This window comes from Bos indicus x Bos taurus, chromosome 9 (assembly GCF_003369695.1).
Source record: "Bos indicus x Bos taurus breed Angus x Brahman F1 hybrid chromosome 9, Bos_hybrid_MaternalHap_v2.0, whole genome shotgun sequence".
In the NCBI taxonomy this organism is placed as follows: domain Eukaryota; kingdom Metazoa; phylum Chordata; class Mammalia; order Artiodactyla; family Bovidae; genus Bos; species Bos indicus x Bos taurus.
In genome coordinates this window covers 28,730,335-28,755,587 of record NC_040084.1, presented here as the reverse complement: position 1 = coordinate 28,755,587, position 25,253 = coordinate 28,730,335, and the positions used below count along the sequence as shown (strand labels likewise).

At 38.8% G+C, this 25,253-nt stretch overlaps 1 protein-coding gene across 3 annotated transcripts in view; it reads left to right on the top strand.

The window, feature by feature from the left end:
• Positions 1-25,253, top strand: part of PKIB (cAMP-dependent protein kinase inhibitor beta) — a 120,461-nt gene that overhangs the window by 3,112 nt on the left and 92,096 nt on the right. For 2 of the 3 annotated variants that reach the window (XM_027551093.1, XM_027551092.1), the window contains exon 2: positions 24,468-24,566. The exons of the other annotated variant lie outside the window; for it this stretch is intronic. The gene's annotated coding sequence lies outside the window, so the exon portion shown is untranslated. The remainder of the gene's footprint in view (positions 1-24,467; positions 24,567-25,253) is intronic. 3 annotated transcript variants of the gene reach the window in all.

Here is a 25,253-nt window from a genome sequence, read left to right as displayed (position 1 = left end):
AGTTGTGTCCAACTTTATGTGACCCCATGGACTGCAAGCATGCCAGCCTTCTCTGCCCTTCACCGTCTCCTGGAGTTTGCTCAGACTCGTCTCCATTGAGTCAGTGATGCCATTCAACCGTCTTGTCCTCTGTTGTCCCCTCCTCCTCTTGCCTTTTTTATTCGCATGACCGAATATACACTCCCTTAGCTTTTCTTTCTTTGATCAGACATCCCACAGTATTATTCATTGACTTACACTTTTTAAAGTTTTTATGGGTAAATACCCGTTTATCTTTCATTACTTTAATACACAATTGCTGCTGCTAAGTCGCTTCAGTTGTGTCCGACTCTGTGCGACCCCATAGACGGCAGCCCACCAGGCTCCCCCATCCCTGGGATTCTCCAGGCAAGAATACTGGAGTGGGTTGCCATTTCCTTCTCCAATGCATGAAAGTGAAAAGTGAAAGAAGTCGCTCAGTCATGTCCAGCTCTTAGCGACCCCATGGACTGCAGCCTACCAGGCTCCTCCATCCATGGGATTTTCCAGGCAAGAGTATTGGAGTGGGGTGCCATTGCCTTCTCCGTAATACACAATAATGTAAAGTAATTATCTTTCAATTAAAAATAAATAAATTTTTAAAAAAGAAGGAAAACTGCATGTTCTTTTGAATTTTGTTGGTTTCAGTAATTTTTATTCCCAGGTGGTGCAGTGATAAAGAATCTGCCTGCCAATGTAGGAGAAGCAAGAGATGCAGGTTTGATCCCTGGGTCAGGAAGATCCCTTGGAGTAGGAAATGGCAACCCATTCCAGTATTCTTGTCTGGAAAATTCTATGGACAGAGGAGCCTGGGGGGCTATAGCCCATGGGGTCTCACAAAGTTGGACACGACTGAGTGACTGAGCAAAGAGCCTTGATATACTTTTTATAAGTCATTATCAGTGATATTACATAAAGAGAACACTTGAACATAGGCAAAAAACCAAAAGTGATTATTATTATTGTTTATCTTTTTATTGGAAGTACAGTTGACTTTGAGAAATCAAATAGGTAATCTACTTCATACTCAAGTGGGATATATTTTTTTTATTCTTGTGCTCAATGGCAAATAACGGCTTTATGCATCTGTCCAAGTATAAAGCACAGTATGGACTTATACAGGCTTCCCAGGTGACATTGGTGGTAAAGAACCCGCCTGCCAATGCTGGAGACCTTAAGTGACATGGGTTGATCCCTGGGAAGATCCCCTGGAGGAGGGCATGGCAGTCCACTCCAGTGTTCTTGCCTAAAGAAGCCCATGGACAGAGGAGCCGTATGGGCTACAGTCCATAGGGTCACACAGAGTTGGACACAACTGAAGTGACTTTAAATCAGAGTGGATTTATGTTTTCTAATAACTCCAATTCTTAAAAAATGATGGTGTCCAAGAGTTGGGTGCTTATTGGAAAGGAAGTTCAGAGCTGTCTATTTAAGAATAAAACAGTTCAGATTTGTATATGTTTCTAAATAGAAGGAAATAATCTTACCTAGAATCTTGAATTAGTTAGAATAGGATTTCTCAGACTGAAAAGTGGGCCAGCAGAATAGAGACCCTTGAAGATTATGGAGTAGTAGTTATAGTAGTCTGGAGCAAACATGGCTTGAACACTTGTTTGGGTAGCAGCAGCAGAAGCTTTTATAGACAGTGTAAATGGAGCTAAATGCCTTCCTCTACATCTTGGATTCTCCCTCCTTAGAGTTACTATTTCCACCTAAGCCCTAAATTTTGCTGTGCTGATGAAAAGGAATGAATGGCCTTTGGGAATGTGGAAATCAGCATGTGTGTGTGTTAGTCGCTCAGTCGTGTCTGACTGTTTGAGACCCCATCGACTGTAGCTTGCCAGGCTCCTCTGTCAATGGAATTCTTCAGGCAAGAATACTGGAGTGGGTGGTCATTCTCTTCTCCAGAGAATCTTCCCCACTCAGGAACTGAACCCTGGTCTTCTGCATTGCAGGCAGGTTCTTTACCATCTGAGCTACCAGGGAACCCCAGAAATCAGCATGGGTAACTGTAAGTTTTCACTTGTCGGGTGAAAGAAAGGAAGAAACTGAGGTTCAGTATGTTAGTTTTGGGAATAAATTCGTGAAAGATAAGAAAGAGTTAAGCAGTCTTCCCAAACATGCTTATATTAAATGACTCTTAAGTGATTTACTTCTAGACTAATTTTTATGGGCTGGGTTAATATGTCTCAGAAGAAAATACTGTTCTTGAAATCACTATGTATAGTGTGTGTGTGTGTGTAATTAAGGATAACCTTTAACTCATGTAGTTACATTCATATATTTTTTTGTTTATTAAAAAATGAGAATAAGTACTTCTATCATGGGGCTTCTGGAGCCAGATATAATATTAAATCTCAGAACACTGGAATAAGACCCTCTTGTCTATATTTCCCAAATCTAATAGAGTCTAATAAAAATCCAGACTACAGATATAATGGATTTTGTTGCATTCTGAAAGTTTGCAAAGAATCTATCAAGTCAGAAGATGTTACAAAGGCCAAGGTCTAGCACAGAAACCACTCTGCTCTCAGTCTCTGTGTCTCTGAAGAAGGATGTCTGTTATAATTGTGTTCATTGCAATAAAGAAGCAGAACTGTTTACAGGAGTGAAAACTTAGAAAAACACAAAAAGCAACTCTGCATCTTTCTACCATGCCATGACTCTCTATGTATTTATCTATATAGACTCTTGCAGCTCGGAGAAGATTGGATTTGAGGAATATTGGACAGACTGTTATAGCCCAAGCAAGAGATGCTAGAGAGTGAATCATGAATTAGCGATGAAGAATTTAGGGATACACAAGAGTATCATAGTCTAGAAATATTAGGAGTGGAAAGTGATTAGGCTTGATGATAACTGGGACATGAAGTTAAGGGGAGGTGGAAATGAAGGGTGCTTTTCAGCACCCTGGCTTGAGGTTGAGGGCCAGCACTATTTACAAAAATGGCAGGAGAAGAATGAGGACACAGTTGGTGGGTTTCCTGGGTTGGATAAGGTCTGATAATTCATGTACTTCCTGGAATGAGACCTTATTTAGAAATAGGACCATTGCAGTTGTCATGGCCTAATATGATGTCATACAGGAGTAGGATGTGCCCTTAACCCAGTATGACTGGTATCCTGATAAGAATAGACACAGAGGCAGAGACTCAGAGGCAAACATGTGACACTGGAAGCAGAAATAAGAGCTATGCGACTTCAAGAGATTCCTAGACTTACCGGCCACCACCAAAAGCTGGGAAAGAGGCATGGAATAGATTCTCCTGAGTTCCCAAGAAGAAACCAGCCTTGCTGATAACTGCATTTTGGATTGCTGGCCACTTGATCTGTGCCCATCTTCAGTATCAGTTGTAAAGATGCTTACACAATAAGCAATATGATAACTTGGGCAGGGCATCTGCTGTGTCCTGACATAGTCAGAGTCCTCTGCTTTCAACCCAAGTAGAGATCTAAACAAGATCATTCAGGTTTTCCATTCATTCTGGCCACGTGGGTTTGACAGTGTGAAAATGGAACCAGTCTACAACATGGGCGGAGGTCATAGTTTTTATCTGTTTGCCTCAGGGAGGGTAGAAGAATGTTTTCAGGGAAAGTGAAGGATAATTTCCTCACATGGTAGATCTGGGTCAGCTCCCTGAGGTGTTTGTGGTTTTTGCCAAAGAATATTAAACTTCAAGTAAAACCCAGCATAGTTGTTTCAACTCTGAGGAGTCCATGTTTGGATTCTAGGTTTGAATGCTTTGAAAGGAAACAAACTTTTCAGGTGTGACTGTAAAATGGGAGGAAACAAAGCATTTTTTAAACTCATAGATGTTCATGTTTACCAACTCTTTTAAAAAGTATCTTAATTTGCCTAAACTTTGGAAAACTTTTCATATCACCTATTAGTAATTATTATTGGTCTTAATACTGAATTGGTTAAGTTCTTCACTTTGTGGGTTTTGTCTCAATGTAATCCACTTAAAATATGGATTAATGAAATATGATTGTACCTAAGGACAGCAGTTTAAGTTATAAGGACATTTCAAATTATCTTGCAAAAGGATTGTTTAAGGTTCACTTTATTAACTCTTTTCTTTCAGATATTTTTGTCATAAAACCATCACACTATTAAGAACACTTAAAGACTTTACAATTTCAGTTCTAATATTCACGCATAGTTGCGTTAGTATTAAGTGTCTTCTAGTCTTTGTATCTTTGTAAGGATTTTTTTTTTATTAATGTGATAATGGTATACAGTTTTTATCCTATTTTTTCTTCTTAAAATTACTATTATCAGAATAAAAATGAATAGAAAGAATAATTTTAAAAAATAACATGTTTTCTGATTATGCAGAGTGACCCATGACAGGTTTTGGCTAGATAAAATTTCAGCTCTTAAAGGTGTGAAACAGAATATCCCAGTTCGGCCCCATTTTCATTTTGCTGTACCCTATGCAGCAAAACAAAGAAGACAAAAAGAAAAACACACATCTTTAAAATGTGTGGCTTTAAATATTAGCAATGTTCAAATGTAGAATTCTGTTTTCCCAAGGACAGTCTGTTCTTACTGCTGTGAATTCTTCACCAAGAATCACAGATGTGAAAGTATAATCAAGCGATTTTTTTTTTCCTTTCATTCTCATCCTTTTTATCAGCTCTCCATTGTTATCTTATAATGGTTTATTCCACATGTTATTTTCTAGGCCGTTAATGTTTGCCACTTAAAATACCACTAAGTTTTAAACTTTAAAGCTTTGCAGTTGTGTTTTTGAGATAATATACACTCCAGTGAAAATCAGAAACTTTCAAAATTAAGAGGAAAATAACATCCACCTGTATTTCCACCGTTAATTATAAAATTCTTTGCCTATATATATATCTTAAAAAACAAAAGTAATATATGCCCTTAATATATCATCTTACTATATCTTTTCAAGGTAATAAATCATCTTTTTTAATGGCTACATACTGATCTATTAAATTTTTAACTAATCCCTATTGGTAAATGTGCAGAATGTTTCCAAGTTTGTTTTTGTAAATAATACCATAGTAGATAACTGTATTTGTGATCTTTATACACTGTACACAGCTACCTTATTAATTTCTTGTAATAAATTTCTAGACATGGAGTTGATAAATCAATGGATAGTCACTTTTTAACCATTTTTTAAAACATTTTGCAGAATATCTTTCCAGGAAGCCTGTTGCCATTTATACTGAAAATTTTTACCAAAGTACTAGTACTGTTTCAAAAATTTTTAATTTAGAAATTTAGTAGGAAAAGATAGTTCATATTTGTATTTCTTTGCTAATGTGGCTAAATATTTTTAGGTAGTCAGTATGTTTATTGGGTATTTTGGATTTATTTGTATGAATTGCTTTTTGTGTTCTTCACTTATTTTAATTCTCTTTTGTTTGTTTCAATAACTTTTAATTCATAAGGATATTAACTCTTTGTATGTCTGTTACATTTTAAATAACAGTTTTTAAAATCAATTTCTTTTGTTTGCAATTAACTATATAGGGTGCTTTGCTTTGCAAAATACTTAAATTTTATAGATGTGAAAGCTATCAATTTCTTCTCTCATAGTTTATAAGGAGGACTTTCCCACTTTAAACATATTCATCTACATTTTTAATAGTACCTCTGATGTCTTTTTTAAAAAGTTTTAATCCTTTGGAAGTTGTTTTAGTAAGGAGTGAAGTAGGTAATGTAATTTTATTGTTGTTACGTTTAATCACTAATCTTGCCTCAAACTTATTTGTTCTGTAACTGATTTGAAATAACATCCTATGCCCCTGCACCTGCTTGGAGTCCACCTTTGTGGTAACTGTCCTTCACCCTGAAGTCCCACAGACTTTCTTCCCACATGCCTTCCTGGCCAGCATTCCTACACATGACTGCAGGCCCTTCCATTGCCTCCCTTACCTGCCTTGATCCACATCTGTCACTCAGAACCTCACCCCAGGAAGAAAAGGAATTTCACGTTTCCCATCATAGCTGCTAGCTCTTCCTAAATTCTCTGGTTCCTGTAGTCTGTGTTACCAGTTTTGAAACATGTAATTTTGTTAGCCTTGCGAAACATAATTTTCCAATGCTTCAAATCTCTGTTTTTATCATTTGTCTATTCATTTCTCCCTTCTACCTTGAAACTTTATTATGCTTTGTGCTGCCTTTCCCTGACCTAATCTCTGCTTTTTATTCTTCCTACAAAACCGTTCTGTCATGCCCTCTGGAACACCTGTTCAATCACAATAAACTCTCAACCTCTCTTTTTGCTCTAGCCCTGAATCTTGACTCTCCCACTTCCCCCTGAGTCCTTCCTATTGGAGATGGCTGATTGCTCCATAGTTCATGAATCCTAGGGTAGAGAAGTGGGTCACATGCCGTCCATACACCTTCCCGCGTCTAGACTGTTATTTCTCTACCCTCTTTTACTCATTCCTGTTCCTTCGAGCCAATTGGCTATACTGTCAACCACCATTGCTCATTCCTGTGAACTATTTACCACTTCAAACTGATTCTTCACTGAACACTCCAGCAACTAGTGAACAGTCATCTTGTCCCACCCATTTCCTGTCCCCAGTCTGGGTGACTTTATGTCTGTACCCAACACCACAACTTTTCAGCTTTTGACCTTCACAACTCAAGCAATAAACTTGTGTTTACCCAACCCCTTCTATAGTTACACCCTGGACTTATCATATGAATTTTTTTCTTCCTAAAATCTCAAATTCAGAAATTTTCTTGTCATAGCATCCTATCTCTCTCTCTCTCTCTCTCTATATATATATATATATATATATATATTTTTTTTTTTTTTTTGAACACAAATCTGAAGAGTCACACCTGGGGCTTCCTAGGTGGCACAGTGGTAAAGAATCCTTCTGCCAATGCAGGAGACATAAGAGATGTGGGTTCGATCCCTGGGTTGGGAAAATCCTCTGGAGAAGTAAATAGCAACCCGCCCCAGTATTCTTGTCTGGAAAATCCCATGGACAGAGAAGCCTGGAGGGCTTCAGTCCATAGGGTCACAGAGAGTTGGATATGACTGAGCAACCAGACAAAGTCACACCTACAGTTGTCTTTTGGCTTCATTGGGATGGCCGATTTTTATCCATCTGTTTACTCTCCATGCTCTGCTGGCTTAGAGTAAGATATTTCTCAGTGAATTCCATGTTTGCAATTAACACAAATCAATGGAGAGCCTGAGAATTCTGTGTGCTTACCACACTTTCCTCTACAGCTCCAGCAACGTCAAAGCCTCAGCACCACCTGCCTTGAGTGCTTTGTGACTTAATGACCACTTACCTGTCTTCTGGTTTATGTAGATCATTGCAGGAATCTCTATACTCCCAAATAGCATGGCCACCACTCTGGTTTTCCTGGGACTGAGTGGTTTTCCAGGATGCTATGCAACCTAGATAGCATATTCAAAAGCAGAGACATTACTTTGCCAACAAAGATCCGTCTAGTCAAGGCTATGGTTTTTCCTGTAGTTATGTATGGATGTGAGAGTTGGACTGTGAAGAAAGCTGAGCACCAAAGAATTGATGCTTTTGAACTGTGGTGTTAGAAAAGACTGTTGAGAATCACTTGGACTGCAAGGAGATCCAACCAGTCCATTCTAAAGGAGATCAGCTCTGGGTGTTCATTGGAAGGACTGATGCTGAAGCTGAAACTCCAGTACTTTGGCCACCTGATGCGAAGAGTTGACTCATTGGAAAAGACTCTGATGCTGGAAGGGATTGGGGGCAGGAGGAGAAGGGGACGACAGAGGATGAGATGGCTGGATGGCATCACCGACTCAATGGACATGAGTTTGAGTGAACTCCGGGAGTTGGTGATGGACAGGAAGGCCTGGCGTGCTGCGATTCATGGGGTCGCAAAGAGTCAGACACGACTGAGCGACTGAACTGAACTGAACTGATGCTCAAGTCCTTGACTTAGGGACTCCACATTTTTGAAATTCCTTGTATTCTTTTTTACATATTAGCAGTCTTCATCTTCACTTTTAAACTATAAGCCGTTACTTCATCTGAAGTATGTAATAACTCTTACTCTTCACTATCATTCTGTATGACCTTTTCAGTCTAGGTTATTGGTTGAGAAAGTGGGTTGAGAAAGTCAAAACACCAGAGTGCATTAGCTAGGAATGTTATAGTTGTTCATAATAGCAAATCCATTTCAAGTTGGCTTAAGGAGAATGGGAGAATTTTATCAGATTTATGTCACCCAGCTTTCAGTCTCACCTTGATCTAGAGCTCAGATTATTTTGTAAGGACCCAATTTCCGTCTGCTTCTTGGCTCTAGTCTTCTTCAACTTGGCTTCATTCTCAGGCTCTGCTTGGTGTTGCTATTGACAGCTTCAGGCCTAATTTCTCAAGTTTAAATTCAAAGAGAAAAAAGTGTCTTTACCTAGTAGCATTGGCACCAGTCCTAAGATGGACTAACTTCCATCATGAACCCACTCTTTATGCCTTTGCTGAGTTGGAAAAATGTCATAAGCCTGTGAAGGCAGGCTTCTGTCTGCCTCCTGTGTGTCCCACACCACTTCTGAGCCAGTCCCTGTGGCTCAGGGCATTTGAACTCTGATTTGTCAGGTCTGGGTCTCAACTTCATTCTTGGAAACAACAAATTACATGCAGTGACTACAGGAGGAAAGGCTCAAAGGGGAAATGGATGTTTAGCAAAATGTTTACTATCCTCTAAACTGGTAACAAGATGGCTAAAACAAAACAGAGGCATAAACAGGCTCTGATTAAATCTGTAGGATGGGCTTGTGAGTAAAGATCATGAACATTATTAGTGTATAGGCTCTATGACATTTATTTTGACTGAACAGTGATATTTTTAAATATCCTAATTCTTGACTATAGTCTTCATAGTTAAGTTGCAAAGTAAGTAAGATTTGTGCAAAGAAATTTTGTGTAATATAATCCTCTTTAATCATCATTAGTGAGTTTTATTTTTAATTCTCCCCATACAAATAATAATTTGAAGATAAATCATATCCTATAAGAAAGAAGAGAATCTTTCTCCCTTAGATTAATTTTTTTGCAGCAGACATTTATGAAAATGTATTGATACATGATTTAGATAATAATAGTAGAGAAAAATAACTCAGCTAGAAATTAAAAAGCTTTGTTGGAAGGCCAACTCAGCTTTTAATTAGTCATGTGACCCTGAAGAAGGCTCTTGAGATTTCAGTTTTTATCAACATGATTACACCAGTATGAATAATATGATTTCAGTTCTCCATCATGAGATCAATACAGTGAAAAAAGTATCTGCATTATTCTATAGTCTATGGTTCCATAATTTAGTGCTATATGTCCCCAACAATAGATGGATGGTTATAGATATTCTTTATTTAAGTTATTCTTTAATAATCTCAGTATTCTTAAGATATTCTTTATTTAATGAATTTCAGAACTCAGTACATGCATCTCTGAGATGAGTAGTTAACTAAACTCTAATAAATGAATATCTATTTAAAAGCACCCTCCTGAGACATACAGATGGCTACCAAACACATGAAAAGATGCTCAACATCAGTCATTATCAGAGAAATGCAAATCGAAACCACAATGAGGTACCATTTCACGCCAGTCAGAATGGCTGCGATCTAAAAGTCTACAAGCAATAAATGCTGGAGAGGGTGTGGAGAAAAGGGAACCCTCTTACACTGTTGGTGGGAATGCAAATTAGTACAGCCACTATGCAGAACAGTGTGGAGGTTCCTTAAAAAACTGGAAATAGAACTGCCTTATGACCCAGCAATCCCACTGCTGGGCATACACACTGAGGAAACCAGAATTGAAAGAGACATGTGCACCCCAATGTTCATCACAGCACTGTTTATAATAGCCAGGACATGGAAGAAACTTAGATGTCCATCAGCAGATGAATGGATAAGAAAGCAGTGGTACATATACACAATGGAGTATTACTCAGCCATTAAAAAGAATACATTTGAATCAGTTCTAATGAGGTGGATGAAACTGGAGCCTATTATACAGAGTGAAGTAAGCCAGAAATAAAAACACCAATACAGTATACTAATGCATATATATGGAATTTAGAAAGATGGTAACAATAACCCTGTATGCGAGACAGCAAAAGAGACGCAGATGTATAGAACAGTCTTTTGGACTCTGTGGGAGAGGGAGAGGGTGGGATGATTTGGGAGAATGGCAGTGAAACATGTATAATATCATATATGAAACGAATCGCCTGTCTAGGCTTGATGCATGATACAGGGTGCTTGGAGCTGGTGCACTGGGATAACCCAGAGGTATGGAACGGGGAGGGAGGTGGAAGGAGGGTTCAGGATTGGGAACACGTGTACACCCGTGGCAGATTCATGTCGACGTATGGCAAAACCAATACAATATTGTAAAGAAATTAGCTTCCAATTAAAATAAATAAATTTATATATTAAAAAAAAAGCACCCTCCTGGATTCAGCTACTATGTTTAATGATATATTGCAAAACAGAATGAGATGCCATCTTTTTTAAGAAGCTTACGTTTCTATCTGTTTGGTGGGGTGAAATAAGAGAAAATAATATACAGACCTTTCCTGTGAAGCAGATTGTAATAGGTGCTATGAAAGAACCAAAAAGTGCTGTGGTGTTTCGAAAAAGAAACAGATAAACTTTGAAATTACTCGGGAAGACTTTACAGACAATGGAGTAATTGGGATGGTCCTTGAAGGCGTGATAGAACTTCAGTGATTGGGCAAAACATTCCTGATTGAGAGACCAGCATGAACAAAGGCACAAATACGGAAAAGAACAAGACAGAGCTATGTGGACTTTGGAGGGCGGAAGAAGATACGGGTGGAGAGGTACATTGGGGATATAGTGAAGAGTCTTAAAAATGCTGGGATGAAAACTTTGAACTTAACTTTTTAGTTAATTGTGGCTGCCCTTGTAGCTCAGTCGATAAAGAATCTGCCTGCAGTGCAGGAGACCCAGGTTCAAGCCCTGGGTTGGGAAGATCCCCTGGAGAAGGAAAGGGCAACCAACTCCAGTATCCTTGCCTGGAAAATCTCATGCACAGAGAAGCCTGGTGGGCTGCAGTCTATGGGGTTGCAAAGAGCCGGGCATGACTGAGCGGCTAACACTTATTAGAGAGTCATATATATAATCAGTGCTGTTCTCTATGAGTAAAAAATTAGTTTGATGGGTTGTTTGTATCTAGGTAAATATATGAGTTGTATACATTTTTAAAAAGAATGATTGTCAAATACCTAGCACATTTCCTGGCATCCAGTATGTCTCTATTACTTGTGACCATTATGTTTGTTTGAAGGACTGTCTTACATATGGAGGAGTTTAGACTGATCCTGTGAGCTATCCCACAGGTAGATTTAGGGCTATTGGAGACAGAAATATTTTTGCTTCAAAATTAAAAAAAAAAAAAAAAGATGTTATAAAGGTTAAGTTGCTATAAAAAAGATAGGGGAGATAGAGAAGAAATGGTTAATAGAAGGATCTGTTAAAACAATATGAAAGAATTTTGGTTTATGGCCATTTTGATATAATGTCAAGTGATTGTCCAACAAAGGTAGCATGTTTTTAAGTTGTATTAATAGCAGCTTTAGCAGAGCAAGGAGTGGTGATCTAACTCTATTCTACTGTGGTCAAATTTTTCTGGGGAGATTACTCTTACAAATAAATACACGTGCACACACATTGATCAGGATGTTCTGTTATTGCAGAAGTGATAGAAGGAATAGTCATAAAATGGAGATATTTCTTTAGGAGAAATGAACACCTGGGAAGGTGGGCGTGAACGTATAGTATAACATAATGTGTCAAGAAAGAAAAACAAGCACAAGCTTTGGAGTCAGATCTCAGCTCAGCCCCTAACTAGCCATTTTACTCCAGCAAAGTCGCTAGCCGCTTTGTAGCCTGTTTCCTTTCCCACCCTCCTCTCTTCCCCCTCCACACCTCTCCTCCTTTTCTTCTACTTCATTTCTGTAACATAGAAATGGCACGATTTGCCTGTAGTTTTATTTTTTGATTAATGATTGTCAAATACCCAGCACATTTCCTGGCATCCAGTACATCTCCATTTCTTGTGACCATTATGTTTGTTGAAGGACTGTCTTACATATATAGGAGTTTAGATTGGTTCTGTGAACTATCCCACAGATAGATTCAGGACTATTGGAGAGAGAAATAGTTTTTCTTAAAAAAAAAAAAAAAAGTTATAAAGGTTAAGTTGCAATAAACAAAGTAATGGTATCTCTAAGTAGGGCAGCACTTTTTGAGTTTAGTGGTCGTGGTAGGCTAGAGCCAAGGTGATAATATATATTTTTACATGAAAGTAATCTTTTCCTCAGCATCTAGGAGGAAATCCCCAAGAGTAAGGCTTCCTACTCTTTTCCACCAAAGAATTCCCCAAAATCTATAGGCATAACTCAAAGTGCTCTGTAGAAAAGTACAGACTTTGACATTTCATATTCATCTTAAATATACATTGTGCACTCTACTTTATGATGTATTTATTTTGTTGTAGTATCTGAATGTGCTTTAAGTATATACTGTCAAGTAATACTTTCATAAACAGAATTTATCATATGGTTATGAGTACATTCTGGCATTTCCAAGGGTGCAGTTTCTGCAGTTTTGAGGATACACAGACTTAGAGGTCTTTAGAACCCACAGGCTTGTAACAGACTAAGAATTCCCTCTCAGCTTAACACAGATAAACTAAAAATCCAGATTTCCATTAATTAGAATTTGTGTTGCATGAGTTCATTTAGGCAATCACATTACTGCTAATATCCAAAATTTAGTAGTATCTTGTGTAAACATATGTGTGAACTTTAAAACGTAGGAAAAGCATTGTTATATTTGAAAATGGAGAATTACATCTTTAGCTTCTGGAGTGGTGAGGTAAGAGGTTGAGTGGCTTCATAATGCTGCATTTGGCTGCTGCACTTGTGGGCTCGTTTTTGTGTTTGCTCATGTTCCTTTTTTTTTTATTAGTGCTTTGCAGGAAGCAGATGTTGACTAAATGCTGTTTTGTGAAGTATTATTTAGGAGGTTTTAAAATTAGGATAGCTTTTTCTTGCCTTTTTACTTAGCTCTAATTTTATTTCTTTTCTACTCTGTTTTGGAGAAGGAAGTGGCAACCCACTCCAGTATTCTTGCCTGGAGAATCCCCATGGACTGAGGAGCCTGGTGGTCTACAGTCCATGGGGTCGCAGGGAGTCGGATACAACTGAGCGACCGATACTACTCTACTCTCTTTCCTACTTTACTTGCACCGAGATTTCTGCAGAAACTGCTTTAAGAGTTGCTGATCTAAATAGGAAATTATCTCCCTGAGACCAGCTCTAGACCACCTTTTGGTGATTTTGGTTACCTGACCACATATCTCTCTTAAATTTCATGTTATTATGATTTTAATAAAAGGGGCACAGGAAATCTGATTATTTTAGCTATGTTACTGGATGGATTGGATCATTTCAGAAGTATCTGCTTATTTGCCGTTAGTGACTCATCATAATTTAGAGGACCAACTCAGAAGTCAGGAGACTAAGTTTTTGTTTTGTGGCAAAATTTTTTATTACTCATCCCTGGTTAATTAAGAGGTTAAAAATGCCCAATCCACATGTATTTTACAATTTTACCTAGGAGTTTTATCCTCTAATTACTAATAAAGCTGTAGTATAAACAGCTCCTTAATGCTAAAGAATATCCCAGGCACCAAGGAGACCAAGTTGAACAGAACAAGGTCTTTGCTATCGAAGAACACGGGATTGATGTTAAGTAAGTAAATTATTGTGAAACAGTGTGCCTAATGCCACTGCAACAGTGTGACTCAAGGAGAAGATGCTCAGAGACAACTATAAGAAATTCTAAAGCCAGGGACAGTTTCTCAGAGGAGGTGATGGTATTTCAAGATATTGGAAGAAAAACACTAGTTTGCCAGGCAAAGAGGAATGTGTCCTAGGAAGAAGGAGGCTTAAAATGTGTGATGTATTTAGGGAACTATAATTAAATCAATATACTGGAAGTTGCAGATATGGCTGGAAGTTCAAAAGGAAGTATATTCACAAGCGCATTGCATTTCATGATAAATTGCCTGGACTTGACTGAAGGTTTTGAATAAGTGGAGCAGTATAATTGTATTTTCCCAAAGAAAAAGAAATGCACCAAGGCAAAGTGAGTGTCTGAGGAGGCTTTACAAATAGCTGATAAAAGAGAAGTAAAAGGCAAGGAAGAAGGAAAGACATACCCAACTGAATGCAGAATTCCAGAGAATAATAAGGAGATATAGAAAGCCTTCTCAAGTGAACAATGCAAAGAAATAGAGGAAAACAAGAGAATGGGAAAGACTAGAGATCTCTTCAAGAAAATTGGAGCTATCAAGGGAACATTTCATGCAAGGATGCACATGATAAAGGACAGAAATGGTACTCACTTAACAGAAGCAGAAGAGATTAAGAAGAGGTGCCAAGAATACACAGAAGAACTATATAAAAATGGTCTTAATGACCCAGATAACCACAATAGTGTAGTCTTTCACTAAAACCAGACATCCTGGAGTGTGAAGTCAAGTGGGCCTTAGGAAGCATCACTACGAACAAAGCTAGTGGAGGTGATAGAATTCCAGCTGAGCTATTTAAAATCCTAAAAGATGATGCTGTCAAAGTGCTGCACTCAATATGCCAGCAAATTTGGAAAACTGAGCAGTGGCCACAGGACTGGAAAAGGTCAGTTTTCATTCCAATCCCAAAGAAGGTCAATGCCAAAGAATGTTCAAACTACCATATGGTCACACTCATTTCACATGCTAGCAAGGTTATGATAAAATCATTCAAGCTAGGGTAGCAGTATATGAAATGAGAACTTCCAGATGTACAAGCTGGGTTTAGAAAAGGCAGAGGAACTAGAGATCAAATTGCCAACATTTGTTGGATCATATAGAAAGCAAGGGAATTCCAGAAAAACACCTATTTCTGCTTCATTGACTTAATGCTAAACCCTTTGGCTGTGTGGATCACAACAAACTGGACAATTCTTAAAGAGATGGGAATACCAGACCACCTTACCTGCCTCCTGAGAAACCTGTGTGCAGGTCAAGAAACAACGGTTAGAACCGGACGTGGAACAACCAATGGTTCCAAATTGGGAAAGGAGAATGTCAAGGTTGTATAATGTCACCCTGCTTATTTAACTTATATGCAGAGTACATCTTGTGAAATGCTGGGCTGGATGAATCACAAGCTGGAATCAAGATTACTAGGAGAAATATCAACAACCTCTGATATACAGATGATACCACTTTAGTGGCAGAAAGTGAAGATAAGCTAAAGAACCTCTTGATGAGAGTGAAACAGGAGAGTGAAAAAACTGGCTTGAAGCTCAATATTCAAAAAACTAAGATCATGGGATCCGGACCCATCGCTTCATGGCAAAAAGAAGGAGAAAAAGTGGAAGCAGTGACAGATTTTCTTTTCTGGGGATCCAGAATCACTGCAGACGGTAACTGCAGCCATGAAATTAAAAGACACTTGCTCCTTGAAAGGAAAGCTGTGACAAAGTTGAATGCATGCTAAGTCACTTCAGTAGTGTCTGACTCTTTGCGATGCTATGGACTCGTAGCCTCCCAGGCTCCTCTGTCCATGGGATTCTCCATGCAAGGATACTGGAGTGGTTTGCCATGCCCTTCTCCAGGGGATCTTCCCAACCCAGGGATTGAACCTGTGTCTCTTCCATCTCCTGCATTGGCAGGTGAGTTCTTTACCACTGGCACACTAGACAGGGTGTAAAAAGCAGAGACACCACTTTGTCAACAAAGGTCTGCTAGTCAGAGCTATGGTTTTTCCAGTAGTCATGTACAGATTTCAGAGTTGGATCATAAAGAAGGCTGAACACCAAAGAATTGATGCTTTCAAATTGTGGTGCTGGAGAAGACTCTTAAGAGTCCATTGGACTGCAAGAAGATCAAACTAATCAGTCTTAAAGGAAATCAACCTTGAATATTTATTGGAAAGACTTATGTTGAAGCTGAAGCTCCAATACTTTGGCCACCTGATGTAAAGAGCCAACTCATTGGAAAAGACCCTGATGCTGGGAAAGATTGAAGGCAAAAGGAGAAGGGGACGACAGAGGATGAGATGGTTAGATGGCATCACGGACTCAATGGACATGAATTTGAGAAAACTCTGGGAGATAGTGAAGGACAGGGAAGCCAAACCTGCTGCAGTTCACAGGATCACAAAGAGTCAGTGGCACAGGACTTAATGACTGAGCAGTAACAAACACTGACTGTGAGTCCATGTCTCTTGGAGCACACACCTCTTTTTCCACAACAGAGCTCTAAATGACAGTAGAGGAGATAGGAGTGAGGCTAGACTCATGTTTCCATGTGTGGGCAGGATTTTCAGTTGGTTGAGTCATTGCCTTTGTCCTAAGAGGTAGGTCAGATACAGATGGAAAAATGTCTAGTTTAGATTTGTTAAGAGCTTAGAACTAAGAAGACATAAATGTGGGTTAAACTGTAGATACGAATGAAGATCTTTCCTAGAAATTGCTATCCTTGGAGCTATGTGTTAAGCTATTTTAGGAATAAACTTACTGTAAAAGTATATGTTTTCTCCATTTTGGGGGTGGGGCTGTTAACAGAAAACATGCAAATCGTAAAATCTTTTGAAATTTTGTAAATTTTGTAAACCTTTGTAAAAGGTTTGAAAGTCATATTTTTGAACGTGATTTTAAGAGAAATGGCCTCCTTTATGTGTGTGGTTTTTTTCTTTTTTTCCACAGGCTTTTTTTGGCCACAGATTTGGGCTCTAATGCATTAGTTTTCTGTCAGCTTCTCTAAAGATTCAAGGATAGAGTTTAAATTAAGGATACGTTCAAGGGTACCCTTCAGGGTAGGAGCTAACTCTGCTCTGATTTTTATTTAGTTGGGGAGCATCCAGAGAAATGCGTTTAGGTTATATAACTAGTCACTTAGGGCCCCTAGCCTCCTGCTAACCCAGCCCTCTGGAGAGGCAGCGTGCTGCTGGGAGTAGCTGGGTCAGACTCAGCCCTGTTGCCTAGCAGTCCAAGAGGAGCAGTCATAAGGGGTTGTTGCTGAGCAACCAGGGGGCTGCTGCTGTTGTCTCATCTCCCACGGAGTAGTACAGTAGAGGCGGGCCTGTCCCCATGGAAAAAGCAGTACAGTCTGGCAGGGGGCCAAGCCTCCCTCAGAGGCGCAAGGGTTGTTAGCAGTAAGTATTTGACCTTAGAATCAAAGATGATAACTCATGTTGTATGAACATGCAAACAGTTTATGGAATTATTGATGTAAGTTTAATTAAACATGAACTTGGAGCAAGGCAGGTAGCTGTGACAGCCAGAGTTCTCTTTCAGATACATTCATTCCAGTTTCTTTCTCCTTCAGACTTTGTTGCAGTGTCTGTTTTCTGGGTCAATGGCAAGTAATTTTTTTTTTTAATGCCTCATGTAATATGTAACTTGCCCTATTAATGTTATTTAGCCAAAGCAAATATTTACATTTGAGAAAAACCAGCAAGCTAACTCCTGTGTAGTCAAGTGGGCCTGCATGGTGAAGTATTTGATTCAGTATCAACGCAAGGACTTGCTACTGTTATTTGAGATACTGCTTTGAATTTTCTCTTTGTATAGAAAAGTCAGAAGATACTTCACCAGGACCACATATGACTTTATTTTTTAGTATTTAACACTGTCCATAAATGACTCTTCAGGAGAGTTGATAGCTGAAACTAATTAATTCTTGTAAGAAGGAGAAGTTCTGATTTTAGGACTTAAAATTGCCTGTATTGAGTAAACCTTTTCCTGAAGATCCAGAAATATATATTAAAGGCCAAAAATTGAGCTCTTTCAGTGTATTGGAATAATACACAGTTACATGGAAGGCTAAAGTGTGAAGTAGAGGCATGAGAAATAATTAACACTGACCAGCTAGAGAGAAGTGATGTAAACCTTTCTTATCTCCCTCTCTCTTCCTGTTTTTTCATTCAGTATTTCTGGCCTTGTGCTGTAACTGTTTGCCTGTAACGGTTTTAGGAAGCAGGGCTTTGGGTACAGAGGAGGAGATTTGTTTGTTGGCATTAGAGTCTGTACTCTTTAAGGGACCTATATTCTTTTTGAAAAATGTACTTAAAAACTTAAAAATTCCTCTCAAGAAGTGCACACCGATTTTTGTTTTGCACACATGTCCGTGCACTAATGTGTCTAAGCCATTCAATTAGAGTACAACTGAGGTGGTGTATAGTGATAGAAAGTTTAAAATGTTTTCTAAGATGCCTTCTTTTTAAAGCTACTTAACATGTAAAAGTGAACTTTTTACTTTTTATCATGTGTATCATTCACAGAAGCATTCTATTTATCTTTGTTATGTAAGAGTGTTAATGAATCTAAAGCATATTCAGCCCAGTATATGCCAGGTACTGATCCATATAGATCGTGTGCTATGAGTGTTAAGTCGCTTCAGTCGTGTCCGACTCTTTGCGACCCCATGGACTGTAGCCTGCCAGGCTCCTCTGTCCGTGGGATTCTCCAGGCAAGAATACTGGAGTGGGTAGTCTTGGTAATCTTCTCCAGGGGATCCTCCTGACCCAGGGATTGAACCCATGTCCCTTAGGTTTCCTGTGTTGTCAGGCGGGTTCTTTGCCACTAGCACCACCTGGAAAGCCCCTATATATAAATTAAGCATGTCATTTAACTTTCCCAACAACTGTATGCGAAAGGTAGTATTATTATGGATGTTTTACACGCGGAGAAGTCTAGGCCTGCCCAGAAAGGTCAAATAACCAGGATAAATATGCACACAAAAGACTCATAATCAGAAAGTCTGTCTTCAGAGTCGTAATGCTTCTCGATCATAATGCTATATTTTGAGCTCTGTATTATTTCATGAGGGCAGCATGAAGCAATATTCACAACAAACTGTTTTTAGGTTATAATGATATAATGAGAGAATGCAAAATAGTGAAAACTATGGAATCTTTTACATAATTAAATTTGTTTAATTTACTGTTTGAGCCTATATAGTCCATAGTCAGAAGCCTTTTAAATCAAACTTTTTTATATCCATTCAAATTCAGTGGATATACAAAATAAATTCAGTAGGCATTTTGCACTGAGGTTGTTTCTCTTCAGGATGAAATATGAGATATATTTTAGTTGATATGTGAAATGTGAAGGAAGAGGAAATGGTTAAAAAATAGAGGAAATGAATAAGTGACGGTTTCTCCAAAAAAGTCATATTTCTTAGAGGTTTGCGATAAGAAGCATCAAGGAACTGCCTTTTAGTCATGAGAAAAATAATACAGGGGGAAAGTTGTATGTAAAAGCTAGGTCAACAGTCCAGGTATATTTTCAGCAATGATGCATAGCAGATCAGTTACAGGCTTTCTAGTCAGACAGAGCTGAATATGAACCCTGTCTCTGTGGTTTATTAGCTGTGTGACGTTAGAGAGGTATCACCATCTTCAAAAAAAGTCTGTTTTTCTTTTTTGGAAAAAAAGGTTAATTGTGATGATAAAGTGGAATAAATGCAAAGTGTCTAGCAAGACTCATGACACAGAACAGGTATTTATGAAATGTTGAAATCTTTTTTTCTCCTCTCCTAGCAGCAACACAAACAAAACGAGGGTCATCCTAGAGACCTGAAGGGTCAAGGCAGTTTGATAGTGGGATTGTGGGGCCAAAGTTGCTCAGCATTTTAAAGATTCTTGTTCAACTTTGCCAAATTGTTATGTAAAAACAATATTACAGTCTAGGTATTATATTTTTAATTAGAAAACCTGATTTTACTTTGCCTATGGTTGTGATATTGATTTGAACCTTAGGAAACAGGATGTTTAACTGTGCTAATTGAATCTGAAACATGAATGTATTTCTGATTCTTAGTCATTTTCATCAGTTTCTCTTAATTCATTCTTTAGCTACTGAGGCTTCAGTCAAAAATTTTTGAATTAAATATTTTAGATAGATTAGAGATAGATTAGATAGATTTTAGATAGATTAGATAGATTTACAGAAATTAGGTAAATTTTTGATTTTGGTCATTTGTGTATATTTCTTATCAGCTGCTGTCGCTGTAACCCTGAGTCCCCTGAAACAGGGTCTTTGTTTTCTCTGTGGCATCTACCACATGGTTTAGTTGCTAAATAATGTCCAGGTCTTGAGACCTCATGGACTATAGCCCGCCAGGCTCCTCTGTCCATGGGATTCTCCAGACAAGAATACTGGCGTGGGTTGCCATTTCCTTCTCCAGCAGATCCTCCCGACCCAGGGATTGAACCCAGGTCTCCTGCATTGCAGGCAGATTCTTTATTGACTGAGCTACAAGGGAAGATTTACCACATGGTAGATAACAGTATTTGATGAATGACAGAATGGATAAAACAGGTTATTTGTGATTTTATGTACATACAATAGCTATTAAAAATTTTGAAAATGTAGTAGTTGCCAAGGATCTGGTTAGTAGGGTAGTTTAAAAACTATTGCAGTTGTAGAAATCAAGCATATACAGTAGAAAAAAATAGAAGATACTAGTCTAAGGGTTAAAAGAGGGAAACTTAAAAATATGGAAAGAAATTTGAAGAGAATACTGTAGTGCTAATTTAGTTGTGATCCCTTTTATAAATGGGCTTACCAGGTGGTGCTAGTGGTTCAGAACCCACCTGCCAATGTAAGAGACATAAGAGATGAGGTTTTGATCCCTGGGTGGGAAGCATCCCCTGGAGAAGGGCATGGCAACCCACTGCAGTTTTCTTGGCTGGAGAGTCCCATGGACAGAGGAGCCTGACAGGCTACAGTCCACAGGGTCGTAAAAAGTCAAACTCGACTGAAGTGACTTAGCAAATGTAAGTGTATTTCAGCTCTTAAAAAAGGTAAAAGGACCATGATATGGCATATCTGAAAATGCTAGAGATAAAATACTAAGTGCTGTAGATGGATGAATAAAACATTGCCATTCAAGATGTTCACAGGCTGCTAAGAGAGACAGACATGCACAGAGCCATCATGAGAAGTCGACCATGATAAGTGCATCAGAGAGTTATGAACAAAGTGATTTAGGGGCAGGGGTGATGACTCATAAGAAACTTGAGCAGTTCCAAAGAGCTTTACCAAAGCAGCAACCTTTGAGTTGGCTTTTAAGGAAGCTTAGAGCCTACTCGTGAGAACACAGGGGTATGACCTGCATTCTGGGCAGAAGGACCAGGAAGTTTTTAATATGGCCTATTTGTGCAATTTTTTTTGCTATTTGTTGCTAGCTCTATGTAGCCACAGAGAAGGCAATGGCACCCCACTCCAGTACTCTTGCCTGGAAACTCCCATGGAGGAGGAGCCTGGTAGGCTGCAGTCCATGGGTTCGCTAAGAGTCGGACATGACTGAGCAACTTCACTTTCACTTTTTACTTTCATGCATTGGAGAAGGAAATGGCAACCCACTCCAGTATTCTTGCCTGGAGAATCCCAGGGAAGGCGGAGCCTGGTAGGCTTCAGTCCATGGGGTTGCACAAAGTCGGACACGACTGACGCGATTTAGCAGCAGCATTAGCAGCAGCAGCAGCTATGTGGCCAAGGCATTCAAACCAGCACATTTTATCACAACTTGTACAAAGTCTGGGCTTTCCAGGTAGGTCTAGTGGTAGAGAACCCACCTGCCCGTGCCGGAGACCCCAGAGATATGGGTTTGATCACTGGTTCAGGAAGAATCCCCTGGAGAAGGAAATGGCAACCCACTCGAGTATTCTTGCCTGAAGAATCCCATGGACAGAGGAGCCTGGTGGGCTACAGTCCATAGGGTTGCAAAAAGTTGGACATTACTGAAGTGACTTAGCATGCATGCACTTAGAAAGTCTAATCAGTAAATACTGGGTTTTGAATATCTGGGTGAATGAGTGAACAAACTTACCTTCTTAATATGGGACAATAGTTTTCAAATAAAATAATTATATAATAAAGTAGTTATTGAAGGTTGTGTTTCTTTACTTGATTATACATGTGCAGTTTAAAGAAAAATTTAAACTTTGTGAACTCTGATTCACATTCGTCTCATTGGTTTTTAAGAAAACACAGCCATGGACTTTATTCCTATCATTCTGTTCTGTTCTTTCTGCATTTAATATCTACACTTTTGTTGGTTTGTTTAGATGCATGAGTTCAAATATGTTCCTTTTTTTTTTTTAAGTCTAAAGTAAAACCTCCCTAAATGGAGGCCACAGTACTGCTTATACATGAAGTGATATTTAGGTTGATATTTTTATTTCCTCTTTAGAAGCAGAACAAACATCCTATTGTACACATTCTCCATTCTCCAAGTAAAAACCTACAATGCAGTGATGGGGAGTGGGATGGTATTTCTTGTTGCAAAGTGTCCAGTAATATCTGGAGGATTTAGCTGGATTTTAGAGATTGTATTAACATTTGTGGCACAAATGACAGTTGGGTTTATTAAATGGCAGTTTCAGCCAATTAAGATTTCTCATAGTTTTGAGTTCCTTTTCTTTCCCTTTTCAATTGCAGTATGTCTTCGGAAGGCAAATATATTAGAATATGATTCCTTTGGTGTTTTGTTTTTCCTTTGGAAGCCAAAACAAAATGCTTCAGAACATCATAGTCCCGAAAAGAAGCTGTAAGACTTGGGAGTGTGATCACAGCTACCTTTTTAGGATCCCAAACCAAATCGGGTGTTAAACATAAGAAACACATATTTTACTTACGCAGGACTTCAGGGAGGGTAATAAAATAACATTGTGTATTTGTGTTTCATCGTCTGTGATCTTTCTTGATTCCCAGAACAGCCTGGAGAGATAAGCAGGGTAAATATTTTCATCCCCATTCGGTAAACAAGGCTCTGTCATTTACCTGTGGAAAAAGATGAGTCTCCAAAGTCAGCATCTGATGCAGGGGTGAGCTGGAGCTAGAACTGACGAGCACTTCTGCCTCGATGTTACAAGCCTTGAGGATTTTCTTTTACTGACTTACTTGTAAGCTATGAGGAAATGTGGGAAGGAAAGGCAAGAGAAAAGTAGTGAAATTATTTGCAAATGAACTTGAAAGATGGCTAGCATGATGCTGTTGGTATTTGGAAAAAAAGACTGTATTTGAGCATCATGGTAAAATATTACTGCCATGTAGAATTCCTAGGTTTTACACAAATTACAAATTCAGTTACTGTCCCAGTGTGAGTGGTCTGTGGAATATGGACTGGGAGGAGCATTTCTCAAACTGGGAAGACTAGTGAGAGACGTAATGTCTGTAAGAATCGTTGAGGTGGAGGCAGGTGTGGGTGAGGAGAGTGGGATTAGATGGTGCCTGTGGGAATGGAATTGAAAGGAAGAGTGAGTTTGAGGACAATTATGAACCTGGAGTAGACAATTTGGTGGCTTATGAGGAAAGAAAACAGCAAGCAGTACTGGACGCTCCTACTCTGAATGATCTTAGTAAAGTTAGCACATACAAGCATAGGCATATTGATGTTTCTGGCTCCATGCTTTATAGAAGAAGGAACAGACGATCTCCATAACATGAAACTTGGCTCTGTCATCTGGGACAGCTAAGCACTTGGCATGTGTCTGCTCAAGTATGTAGACCACCTGAGTGAAAGGGAGCCTGGTTTACTCAGCGATTGGCAGTGGCCACCTCTGTCAGAAATGTCCATGGAAATGAAAATAACTCAGTTGTTTTCTACATTATTAGTTTTTAAACAGGGGCTTTTGATATAGAAAGACCTAAAAGGATAGGAACAAGGAAGCTGTGCAAGTGTATCAGATGCCCATTCATAGCAAAATTTCAAGTTACCCTTTGATGCTGAGGCATTATGTGTGGGCCAGGTTTTATTGGGTGGATCTTCTCTTCCAGAATGCCAATCACTGTGTTATGTAATTGAGGAAAACAATGTCCTTGCTCCTTGGCATTGAAATTCGAAGATGACTGCAGGGAGGTATGGCTTTTAAAGTCACACATCTGAGAAAGGCTGGCACTCAGCTGGTGAAACTCATTTCAGTGGAAAGTTGAAAAGCTGAAGAAAGCAATGTATTTTGCTCTATTGTTGATTTTACTATTTAGTAGGTATGTCTCTGACTGCTCACATTACATGGTCTTGGGGTAAAACACAAAAAAAAGTTGATCCAAATACAACTGGGGGGTTTGAATAGGTGACAAAATAATAATGACAAAAAAATTTAAAAATAGGGAACAAAATAATAAGAGAGTGCTGAGCTGCTTACTCAAGGGAATTTATCCTGCTCTTATTATAAGTCAGAAACGAATAAAAGAAGTCAGGATGAGGAATGAAAAAACAGCAATGAACGTTATTTTTTAAATTGTGTGTCATTTTGTCATTAAATTAGATGTTATTGCCCAAGGAACCATTTGTTCTTTTCCAAAACAGACAAGAAACAAAGGATGTTTATCTTAATACATCTTTTTTTCCCCTTTGTTTCCTTCAAGGGTCATGGTATACTGAAAAGGCACTCAATCAAGAGAAATCTGGGGGGAGCTGGAAACCATCAAGTTATTGAGACTACACAGGGGGCAGAAAAGATAGAGGTGGGTATGCTTTTGATCCATCAATCCTGCTATTGAGGGTGTCCCTGAAAATGTCTTTGTTGCTATATATCCAGAGGAAAGCAAAGGAAAAGTAAAGTGGGAGGTCTGTATTTTAGAAAACAAATCAATATGGTTAAATGGAAGCTTGATAGAATCTATTGTTAATGTCAAATTAATAGCATGCATGTGGAGAACTTGAGCTACACATTTCCATCCAGTGTCTGCCAGGGACCAGCGATTAGTACACAGACTAAGCTTGGTGTGATATTTACATTCTTAGCTGTGTTTATTTAAACTGTACCTAACAGAGGCAGCTAGCCCATCAAAATAAAGTTTTAAATTTGTATCCTTTAGAACAGAAGGAAAATGTATAATATTACCTATAAACTTGTGTGTGTGCTCAGTCATATCCAACTCTTTGCAACCCCATGGACTGTAACCCTCCAGGTTCCTCTTTCCATGGAATTTTCCAGGCAAGAATATTGAAGTGGGTTGCCATTTTCTACTCCAGAAGGCCTTCCAGACCCAGGACCCAGAGATCAAACCCCCATCTCTTGCGTCTCCTGCATTGGCAGGCAGATTCTTTACCACGGCGCCACCTGTGAAGCCTATAAATTTACCACTCTTCAAATACTGATCTCCCTAGAGACCATAGCAATAGCTTTATAATCAGTACATAGAAGGAAA